Source organism: Lactuca sativa, chromosome 3 (genome assembly GCF_002870075.4).
Source record: "Lactuca sativa cultivar Salinas chromosome 3, Lsat_Salinas_v11, whole genome shotgun sequence".
Classification (NCBI taxonomy): domain Eukaryota; kingdom Viridiplantae; phylum Streptophyta; class Magnoliopsida; order Asterales; family Asteraceae; genus Lactuca; species Lactuca sativa.
Genome location: NC_056625.2, coordinates 225,188,336 through 225,201,074, shown reverse-complemented (window position 1 = coordinate 225,201,074; position 12,739 = coordinate 225,188,336).

The window sequence follows — 12,739 nt, the reverse complement described above, 5'->3', positions numbered from 1 at the left end:
GGCTAGCTCATACCATATAACAGTCAAACCAATCTAACAGATCACTAATCATAGCAACATCCCAATAACCTGGATACAGACCTAACTAGTCACTAACATAGCATCATCTTATAATCAGGACACTGACCTAACCATGTCGCTACACATAAGCATATCACCACTCTAACTACTAGGATGTAATCAATAAACATATCATGCCATAATCGAATACAATCCATAAAGGGCCGGCCTTGGTGCCTTAGACCCTATTGATATAGTGAGGATAACTCACCTCACAAGTAATGTTGAAGTACTGCAAATCTCTGACTGCTGTCTCCCCGAAAATCCCACACTATCACACCATAAATAATAAGTTAATACCCATCATGACCTTCTTGACTCAATGTCCCCACCATGCTCATAATTTCCCAAAATACCCCAGAAGTCCAACAGTCAACCCTTGGTCAAAGCCAAACTCAACTATCAAGGTCATCAGTCCATGTTGACCTCAACTCGTCAAGTACCCTCAGCTACTCGCCGATTTCCTGGCATAACTCGCCAACTCGCCGAGTCACTCGAGTGACTCGTCGATTTCCTATTGTCAGTGGTTGTAACTCATTGGTCAACCCGTCGAGTTTTCCCCTTACAACTCGTCGCGTTCATATGTGTCCAAAGGTTGGGAAAACCCTAGCCGACTCGTCGAGTCACTAATCTGACTTGCTGAGCCCACGGTAATCTTCATCGGACTCGCCGAGTTGACCATGCAACTCGCCGAGACTCTTCAATCCTTCATCCATACAAAGGCATTTTAAGCCATGCTAAGGCTCCAAATTGTAGATCCAACTTCCCAAGTCATGTTTATCACGTAAAGTTGCAAACTTTACGTGCATGCAAAGCTCTAAAGTCTTAAAATGACAACACCAAGCTTGTAAACAATTCTCACACTTGAGGGAAGGCTCATACTTCTCAAAGCTGATAAATTTATGGATCTAGAGGCCAAAGGGAGTCCAGATCTGAAGTTGCAACTTCAGATCTTAGCTCCAACACAAGAAACCTTTCCTAAAACCCACCCAAAAGATATTAAAGATGAAATAAGCCAAGGAAACAGTGTAATACCTTGAAGAGAGTGCCAACTAAAGTAGATATTTGCTTCCTACGAGTTCCTTGCTTCAATTTACTTGTTTTCCCTAAGTGTTCCCTCACCAAGATCCCTCTTCCAAGCTTTAACACACCAAAGAACACACACACGTGATTTAGGGTTTAAGAGTGTCAAGGAGCTATAAAGGGGAGGCTGGGGGAGGCGAATGATCCTTTAAATAGGGTGCAATACCCTTGAATTTAGGGTTTCATTTGCCAGCTCCTACTCATCGAGTCCCTTCTTGGACTCGGCGAGTAGGTCACTAAAACACGTGGACTAACGCGCTGCTACTCGACGAGTAGGGAAACCAACTCGTCGAGTAGACCTTGAAATCAAGAAAATTCTTATATAAAATCGATACCTGAGAATCGGACCGTTACAGTAAAGATGATCATGAGAAAACGTTTCGGAATCAAAACTTAAATGATAACATTAAAATTAATTTATTGTTGAGAATTTCAGAACGATCAAATTCCTAGATGGAATGTCGTAAGACGTTTCAGAAAGAAATGAAACTCATCATTGGTACATAATATAGATTTGGAGATGGAACATTCTCCAAACAAATATTAGAGGTAGCAATTCATGGTTATCTTAGAGGACAAGTTTTTGGAAAAGAGATTTGAAATTCAGAGAACTAAAGGAATAGATCTTAAAAAGAGATAAGTGACAAAATCACAATACCATGTCGGATTTGAATTTTAGGTGTACTTAGCACAAAATATTCCTGAAAATATTAAGACTAGAAGAAAAGGTTAGACAAAAAGTCACAAAATGATCCTTTATTTTTTGAGAAGAAACAATTCCGAGGAAGGAAAGTTTTTAATTCAGAATTATTTGAATTTATAATGTTTCCATTACAGAGTACAAACTTATTGAAAGAATTAAGGATCATCCATCATCATTCATATTTTGTTCATAAATCCATTGAATTTGGTTTCGTTTAATTCCTTAGGAAAGACATCAGCAATTTCATCGTTAGATGGAACAAAATTAGCTCAATATTACCTTTTAGAACATGATCTTTAATAAAGTTGTATTGAATATCAATGTGCTTGGTCATGGAGTGTTGAATTGGATTGTGAGAAATCACAATTGCACTTTGGGAGTCATAGTAGATATGAATTTGTTGAAATCGATAACCATAGTCCAGAAGCTGATATTTCACCCATAGAATTTGCGAGGTACAGCTTGCAGTAGCAACGTATTCTTCTTCGGCTGTTGAAAGAGCAATGCAATTCTATTTCTTGGATGACCAGCTAACCAATCTTCCACCTAAAATTCACAACCACCAGATGTACTTTTCCTATCAAGTTGAAGTCCTCCATAGTTTGAGTCAGAATAGCCTTGAAGAAGGAAATTTTCATTTTCAGGATACCAAATTCTAAGGTTCCTTGTTGCTTTGAGATATCGGAAGATTTGCTTAACCACCAAAAGATGAGACATCTTCAGATTAACCTGGAATCTAGGACACAAACACATTACAGAAACATTCAGAACATGATATCGGGACGACTTGTAGTGAGGTAGAGAAGTGATGCAATCATTACCCTATTCTTCTTTTCATCTACAACAACACCAGATGGGTCCGAGAAGATTTTGTGTCTAAAACCCGCAAGAACTTTTGCAGAGGCATAAGTGTCCATAGGATATTTATTTAAAAGTTTGGGAATGTTTTTCTCTTGATGAATGAAGATTCCTATGTTGGTCTGTTTGACTTGTAGTTCGAGGAAGAAGCTTAATTCACGATTCATACTCATTTGAAATCGACTAACCATTAGTTTTGCAAAGTCAACAACCATCGTTGGACAAGTTGACCCAAAAATGATATCATCAACATAGATTTGTACTTGCATGAGATGTTTCCTGTTTGTTGTTCAAAATAATGTGGGATCGAGAACTCCTCTTTGAAAATCGAAACACTTCATAAATCAGTGAGAGTCTCGTACTAGGCATGAGGAGCTTACTTGAGGCCATATACAGCTTTTTGAAATTTGTAGCAGTAGTACGGATATGAAAGATTTAGAAACCAAGGAGGCTATTGAAGATATACATCACTGTAGAGTTCACCACTGAGAAAAGCACTCTTGACGTCCATTTGGTAAACTTCAAATCCTTTGTGAGCAACATAAGCAAGAAAGATTTGTATAGCTTCAAGACAGGCAACTGGAACAGAGGTCTCGTCGAAGTCAAGTCCTTCGGTCTAATTAAATCCTTTAGCCACCAATCTTGCTTTATTTAGAATTATAACTCTAGCATCATCGAGTTTGTTTTGGAATACCCATCTTGTACCTACAATAGGGTCATTCTGAGGAGGAGGGAGAATAAGTCTTGTGTTGACTAATTCTTCACATGTGAGAAAAAGAAAGTAGAATATAATCATTATAAGTGTTAGGAAATATTAGTGACAGTAATTAGGATCTTGTGACATATTTAACGAACCTAAGACTTCGAGAATATTAAGGATCCTGCCCTAACAATATATATATATATATATATATATATAGAGAGAGAGAGAGAGAGAGAGAAAGAGAGAGAGACAGAGAGAGAGAGAGAGAAGTATGTTCATGCGAAAACATAAATATCTTGCGAAAACGTGAAAACAAATTTTATCTTATGAAAAGCAAACACATGTACTATAAAAACAATAAATTTATTAGCAAAAAACTAAAGATAGTAAGTTTACATTGGATGGTGTTATGGTAATATAGATTTAAAGACGATTTTAATAATTATTTTTTTAACGTCCTTAATCATTTTTAAATTCATGTTTTCATAATAAAAATGTTAAAAAATCATACTTTGCTAATATTAAACAATTTCTCATCTATCATCGATTATCATCATGTATTTCAAAGTTTGGATGAATTATTTTCCAAAATATAATGTTGAGGTGACACAAAATCATAGGTTTTTCTTGTTTTCTTGTTTTTGCAAATTATTTGCATTTTCTCATGAACCCTCCCCTATATATATACATATATATATATATATATATATATATATATATATATATATATATATATATATATATATAAGTAATTTCTTAATCCTTTAAGTGCTTAACAAAATTAAGCACTAAAGGAGAATTACTTCTAAGCACCAATACATAGAACTAGCTTTAAAAGGAAGCAAGAGAGAGGGAGCAAACGATGCTCTCCTCCTAAGGGTTGAAAACATAGGAACAAGCCTCAAATGCAAGCATTTGCCTTTTTTATATACTAACACTAGACATATGACACCCATGCTTTTTTTTTAATGAAAAGTATGGAGACTAAGAGGTATGGTGCATGTAAGAACATGTCAAACAGGCAACACATCTCTTACATGTCTAGTGAAGGCCGAAAGTTAGCGGGAGGAGAGATGAAGAGTGTTATACACTAGACACCATTAAACTAATGCATATGTATAAGTATAGTGGAACCCTAAGTGTCCAAAAACTTGTACACAAATTAAATATCTAGTTATACTCTCTAAAGTATTATTTTCATGAAATAATAGTTTCCGAATATTGTTTCTACAAAATAATTATTTCTCTAAAATTTAATACAAGAGTTGAATATATTTAATAATAATCATCTTAATAATAAATATTCAATATGTGGCAACTTGATTAAGGTACGACCCTATAGGATCATATGTTATTAGCAAATATCATTAATGATGACTCTTGAGCATAAATATCCAACAATCTATCACTTGCACAATATTTATTATGGATTAACATAAACAGCAGATGTATCTACCAATGGGCTACTGACCCTAACAACACACAATGGAGCGCCTTATCTGTTGGATTAGGTGTCTAAGCCCATAACTATAATTGGTATGTACTTGACTCGATAGTAACATGGTCCATTTGGGTTGCATCCACCGAAGCAATTTGATAGCCGATTTTGGTGCCTCCTAAACCTCTCTCATAATCCTATATTTTTTCTTGGTGTTTTGAAACATTTGAGGCATCACAATTGAGGTGCTAAGCTCTTGTAAGGCCAAGTGCTACAAGCTACAACAAAGAGGTAATCATCTAACTTATTTTTATATTTCAATTATCAAAGTTGTGTGCTAGTTAGGCTTCATGCTTTGGAAAAATGAAATTGCATGTATAATTAGAGAAAAACTTAGATCCAAAGCATTAGGGTTGTATGTACACCATAAGGATGTTATAGTGCTCAAAACCCATAAGTGGTATCAGAGCCTAGGGTGTTTTCTGTTATATTGATGCAATTGTTTGATTTTCAAAGCTAAAAAAATGTCATTTTTGGCCACTGACAGCTGAATTCGTCGATTCCCATAAGGGAACTCGACGAGTTGGATCATATGAGATGAACCCGTCGAGTCCATGCCATGAACTCGACGAGTAGGATCCCGTGTTTGCAGTTTTTGAGTTTTTTTTGCCAGAATTAGATTAGGATCATTACCACAAATTATTTTGTATCATAATTTTTTTTTCTGATATGGTGATTATTATCCTCATCCAATTAGAAGTAAACTATCAAATTTTAAGATAGTAAGTTGATTATTTGTATTATTTGATTTGAATTTTCTTGCTATGTGAGATGAATTAGGTCACATTAGTAAGAGACAAAATATGTGATTATTTTTCTTATTTACAATTTGATCTAAATGGCTTTGAAGAGTTACAAAACTTGTCATCAAGTTTTGGAATTCAAAAGGTCTTGAAAGAGTTACAAAACTTTCCATCACGTTTTGGAACCCAAAAGGTTTTGAAGATTTTCATAACTTGCCCTCAAGTTTTGGAATTTTAAAAGTCTTATTTATAAAACATTCAATTCGAAAATTCAAGAGGTTTTGAAAAGTTTCAAAACTTGCCCTCAAGTTTTGGAAATTGAAAAAGGCTTATTTATGAAACATTAAATTCTAAACCCTAGTATTTTAAAAGTTTAAAATTCAACCCTTATACTATTATAATATTAAAGGATTAATACTTATATATATATATATATATATATATATATATATATATATATATATATATATATATATATATAAGACAAGTCAGTCTTACCGTTAGTAAGCCTCATTCACGAAGCTCATCTATAAAGGATTATAAAGAAATTGCCTATAATATGGCGATTGAATGGGTGTCCACTCTCACCCACCGCTTCCTTGACTGGTGGAGGTTCGTTAGCGGAACGGGAAGGATAGAACATTAATTCTCATTAAGAAGTATAATGATATTATAAAGTAACTAAACTTTTATAAATTTTGACTTTTAGTTACTTTAGGAAAAATGTGAAAATGGTGCTATTCCATGAAATTGCACTTTGCACCTTGCCAAGTCGTTAGTGGAGCGTGTGTGGTTAACTGTCACACTAATTTGGGACTAGAAAGGGTGGCAAAGGGTATCTTGATGTTTGGCATAGATCAATGGAGCGTGTGTGGTTAACCGCACATTGATTAGGTGATAAATGACATCAAGAGTACCAAGAACATTTGCATTGTTATTCACACCTTGTTTGTGATCCTCGGTATCTTAGTGACAAAATTGAAGGGCATAATCGAGATTGAAATATGCCATTGAAAAGTTCAATGAATCTCAAAAGAATCTAGGAATTTCAATTCATTTAAAACTTAATACTCTTTTTCGTTTTTCATGATGGAAAATGGTAAATCTTCATTTACCTACCTTTAAATATTTTTCAATTGAATTACAACATCTCGCTTCCGAATTATAAAATATTGTGTTGGGTCCTAGCCTTAATATTTCATTTGGGTGTTATATTAAGGAATCTTATCTAATCTAAACTTTGTCTTTCTTTTCAAATGTCTACTTCAAACACTACTTCCAACTTAAACTCTTCCGGCTCTTTCTCCCTCATGAACTTATGTGGGAGGGTCATTTTTGATGGATCGAATTTCAATGATTGGATTCGAAACATCCGAATGGCCATTCGATACGAGGAAAAAGAGTATGTCCTTGACAAATAGCTTAAGGAGATTGATGGAAAGGTACCATTAAAGGGCTCCACAAGAAAGGTATGAAATCAGTTCCTCCATGATAACAACAAAAATGAATGATGGAGAGTTTATCACGGCCCACTTGCAAAAGATGCAAAGGTTTGTGAACTGATTGCTGAAGTTGAATGTCAACTTCGATGAAAAGTTGGCTATTGACATTATCCTACACTATTTGCCTTCTTTTTATGATCAGCTTAGAATGAGTTATCATATGAACAAGGATGGAGTCACTCTAAGCAAGTTTCAAGGCCTTCTCAGAACTGCTGAAGGTAATTTGAAAGGAAAAGTTGTTGTACCCACTCCTACCACTATTGCCCCAGTCCTGGAAATTGGACATGGTAAAGGGAAGAAAGGAAAGCTCCTTCCAAGAATCACAAGGGAAAGTCTCGTGATGGATCCTCTTCTATTGGGCCCAAAGGTTGTCCTGCTACTCCCTCTTCCAATCCAAAAGAAGCAGAGTGCTTTTACTATCATGACAATGGGAACTGGAAACAAAGTTGCCCCAAATACTTGCAGGACATCAAGGATGGGAAGATAAAACCACCTTCGCATGTATTTATACTATTCTGTCTACTAACTCATCACATAATAATTCTTGGGTCCTGGATATAAAATGTGGTTTTCACATTTGTTTTGATTTGCAGGGTCTAAAAAGAAGTAAGGGTGTGGAGCACGGGAAGATGAACCTGATCATGGAGAATAGGAAAGCGTCGCCTGTCACCAAGATTGGAGTTTATTTTTTATTGCTTAGTAGTGGGTTAGAATTAGATTTGAATTATTGTTTCTACTTGTCAGATATGGCGACAAATATTATTTCTTTTCATGGTTTGTACAAACAAGGTTTTAGATTTTCATTTAATAATGAAATTGCTTCTATAAATGCTTTTTATAATGGTATCTTTTATTTTGAAGCATTGCCTTGTAATTGTATATATGAAACTGTGATGGTTGTAGACAGCTTAGGAAATAATGTATTGCATATTGATATGTTCAATGGTTTGGACAAAGCATGCTTGTGGCATTGTCTTCTTGGACATGTTAACAATAAGCTCATAGCCCAACTCCAAAAGGATGGAGTGTTGGAGTCATTTGAATTGAAGTTGGATGACACATGTGAATCTTGTTTTCTTTGAAAGATGACCAAGTCACCTTTCACTAGTACTTGTGAATGAGGTGAGGGTTTGTTGGATCTCATACACACCGATGTGTGTGGGCCCTTTAGATTCGCCAGAAGAGATGCTAACCACTTCTATGTGACTTTTACCAAGGATTATAGCAGATATGGGTATATCTACTTATTCAAACATAAGTCAAAAACCTTTGAAAAGTTCAAGGAGTTTAACCAAGAAGTGGAGAATTAGCTAGGCAGGAAGATAAAGATGCTTCGATCCGATCGAGGTGGTGAGTACCTTAGTATTGAGTTCCACGACTATCTTACAAAATGTGGAACTGTTTCACAATTGATGCCACCTAGGACACCACAGCTGGATGGTGTGGCTGAGAGGCGCAATCGAACCTTGTTGGGCATGGTTCGTTCCATGATGAGTCGAGCTTCGTTACCTATCTCATATGATAACTCATTCTAAACTGATCATAACAAGGAGGTAAAGAGTGTAAGATAATCTCAATGGCAAACTCTTCATCAAAGTTGACATTCAACTTTAGCAAGCGGTCCACAAACCTTTGGATCTTTTGCAAGTGGGTCGTTATAGACTCTCCATCCTTCATTTTTGTTGTTATCATGGAGGAAATGATTTCATACCTTTCCTGTCGAGCACTTTGATGGTACCTTTCCATCAAGTCTTGGTGCATCTCGAAACAATAGTAGTCCTCATAGGACTTTTGAAGTTCAGTTTTCATAGTAGCAAGCATGACACATGACACCTTTGTCGCGTCCTTCTCATGAGCTCTATATTCAGCAACCTCTTCAGGAGTAGCAGTTGCTTCATCCACCTCCTTAAGCTCTTTATTGAGGACATATTCTTTGTCCTCATAACAAGTGACCATAAGAATGTTCCGAATCCAGTCATTGAAATTCGATCCATCGAAAATGACCCTCCCACACAAGTTCATGAGGGAGAAAGAGCCAGAAGGGTTTGAGCCAGAAGCGGTATTGGAAGGCGTCTAAAAGGAAAGAGAAAGTTTAGACTAGATAAGAATCATTAACAAAACACCCAAATGAAATATTAAGGCTAGGACCCAGCACAATATTTCACAATTCGGAAGAGGGATGCCGTAATCCAATTGCAAAATATTTGAAGGTAGGTAAATGACGATTTACCAATTTCCATAATGAAAAATTGAAAAGAGTATTAAGTGTTAAATGAATTGAAATTCCTAGATTCTTTTGAGATTCATTGAACTTTTCAATGACATGTTTAAATCTCGATTATGCCCTTCAATGTCACACCCCTAAACCAAGGATGGCGGAAACGTCCGGGGGTGGCGGACTTCATGTATAGTATCACAACAACGAGTATAATAGTGCTCAAAGTAAATACAACCAATCATAAATATAATCAGAAAAGAATTACATGGTTTCAAGTGTTACATATTTCAATGATTGATTACAACATGATATAAAAATACTTGTTCAACGATGTAGCGTACCATCCTCAAGAGCTTGTGATTTTCTAATTTCGTTGATTCCCTGAGAATACAAGTAGTTTTGAAAAAGTGTCAACAATTAAGTTGGTGAGTTCATAAGCTTTTTAGACGAAGAGTTTGGAAACCGATCTTTATAATGAGTTGTGTGTTACCAAGAAAAATCCAATATTTTCCTTACAAAAGTGATGTATAGTCTTAAATGTCAAACCCAAAATGTACAAGTATTTTCCATGCTAAAAATAAATCATGCTAGTTCAAATCGGCATAAACTCATTCAGTTGAAAGAAAAACCCGGTACTTTGTAATGTACCCCTTTTTGTATAAATCCGGTACTTTGTATTCGTACCCCATTAATATGAATATCAATAATCCGGCACTTTAAAGTTGTACCCCACTTAATGAATAACCCAACACTTTATAGTTGTACCCAACTTAATGAATAAACCGACACTTTATAGTGGTACCCCACTTATGAATAACCCGACACTTTATAGTTGTACCCCACTTATGAATAACCGGGCACTTTATAGTTGTATCCCACTTAATGAATAACCCGCCACTTTATAGTTGTACCCCACTTAATGAATAACCCGTCACTTTATAGTTGTACCCCACTTAATGAATAACCCGTCACTTTATAGTTGTACCCCCGACACTTTATAGTTGTACCCCACTTAATGAATAACCCTTTTTGTGTGAAAACTCGGTAGTTTGTAATGTACCCCTTTAGGATAAAAACCTTTTGTAATGAGTTCGAAAAGTAAATGGATCATAAACTATATCTATTATAGTTTATAAAAAGTTTGTAATGTAGTGGACATAACTTTGCCTATGACAGTTTATCAAATGTTTGTAAGGTTAGAAATCCTTTTATTTTCTGTGTAATACCTATTTCTAAGGTAAAATGACTTCTAATATAACCAACATGTATTTATATATGATAATACACACCTTGCTCAGCAAGTTACAAGGTGTAAATGAGTTACTAACAATTTGCTAATTTTATCCTTTTTGTTCCTGTTCTTAGAATAATTATAGAAAATTCATACTGAGTCGAAAACCGATTCCATAAATTCTGAGAGTTTAGAAATTATGTCTAGTTTGTTCATCAATTTTCTCATGATTTTTAGAAGTCTATATTTAGTGTGAAAACGTTCATATTCACAGACTGGTCCGAATTCGTAGCTACAGTGATAGGCAGTTTTGTAAAAATCATCAAAAATTGTGGAAAAATCGTGTGAATATATGCAAGTAGTCATTTTAAAGGTATAAACCTGAACTATTTGCACCTAAACAGTTTTGAAAACTAAAATGTGTAAGTTTACCAAAAAAGTCCGTGAATGAACATTAACTTTTCTATTGAAAGCTGATGTTCGAGTTTAGTTGTGTTCTTGGTGTTTTAACTTGTATCCCCCCCCCCCCCCGGGGCTTAAAACTTAAGAAAAACGTGAAAAGATAGGGATATGAACTCACCTTGAGTGATTTCAGTAGATGGATGATGAAGAAAAGAAGTGTTCAACTCAAGAACACTTAGATGATGCTTGAAGATTCGAAGATGTAGCAACAAATATGACAATATTTGTGTAAGGAACTCATGATTTGAGTGAAGAAGTGTAAGGGAATCAAGTGTGGGAAGATATTTACTTACCAAGGCATGAGAGAAGCCTTAGAACTCCTGGAGAATTCGAGAATTTGGAGAGGAGAGTGAGAGAGAAAAGTGTTTGCTCTTTGGTGAAAAGTGAGTGAAATAGGAGGAGATATGAGATTTCCAGCCCGTGTTCAAGAGTATGGCTGGAAAAATGAGTGTAAAAAGGAAAATGATTGACTGAATAGTGATGAATAGTGGCTGGGTATGGCCATGGAGTGGGTGTGGGAGGTTGCTTGTGTCTTTGCCCAAAGGGTAAGTCAACACTCCACCCATAAATTTTACCTACTAGATTTTATTCTTAGGCATGGATTTTCCCCAAAATATAATTAAAATATCGATATTTAGGGTTTATGATGTTAAAATACGAGTTTAGGTGAAAATCCCGCGTTAAAACCACGTAAAACGAGCTTAAAACGAAGTTTGGGTCAAAACCCGGCAATATGCACTGAACCTGCGAGGTTCGGCTCTAAGAGAGTGAGAACCGAGATAAGGAAAGGAAGGAACCGAGAGTAGAAAAGGAGACCAAAGGTGCGAGGGGGGAGGGACCAAAGGTCCAAGGTTCGATTCGGTCTGCTGAGCTTCGGTCCGAGAGGGTCTATTCCACTTCTGACACCTTCGCTTCTAACAAGTTCGGTTCCTAAGAGGTTCGGCTCCTTAAGAGGGTTTTTCGTGTAGACTTCCGTTTTCGAGCTGTTTTTGTCTAATTTGAGGGTCGGGATGCCTCAAGTGATTATAAAAAGTTAAGAGAGATTTTAAGAGAGAGATTTGGGAGAGATTTCACATACTAGAAGAGATTTGGGAGATATTTCACATACTTGGAGGGATTTCTCATACTTAGAGAGATTTGGGAGAGATTTCACATACTTGGAGAGATTTCTAATACTTAGAGAGATTTAGGAGAGATTTCACATACTTGGAGAGATTTCTCATACTTAAAGAGATTTGGGAGAGATTTCACATACTTGAAGAGATGTGGGAGAGATTTCACATAAAGAGAGATAGAGCGAGGGAGATTTAGAGAGGCTTTATTTGCGACTTCTATGAGTGTTTTAACTTTGAAATGCAAGGTTTGTAAACCCCGTTAAGCCTCATTATGAACTTTATACGCCCTCGAAGGGTGTGTATTAAGATGCTGTGTTGTACAATAGTAAAATAAGGTGTGGATTTTCTGAACACGTGAAACTTCTAAGCCTCATTATGTTTTTATCGAGTAGTTCCATATCTTACCCTAATTTGGGTGTGGATTTTCTGAGCACATGAAACTTCTAAGCGATGCTTTGTATTAAGACGGTGTGTTGTACAATAGTAAACATAAGGTAAACCCTAATATACAAGGGTTAATTAAGTTGACCGGTTTAACTTGTTGACTTTATTTGACTTTGACT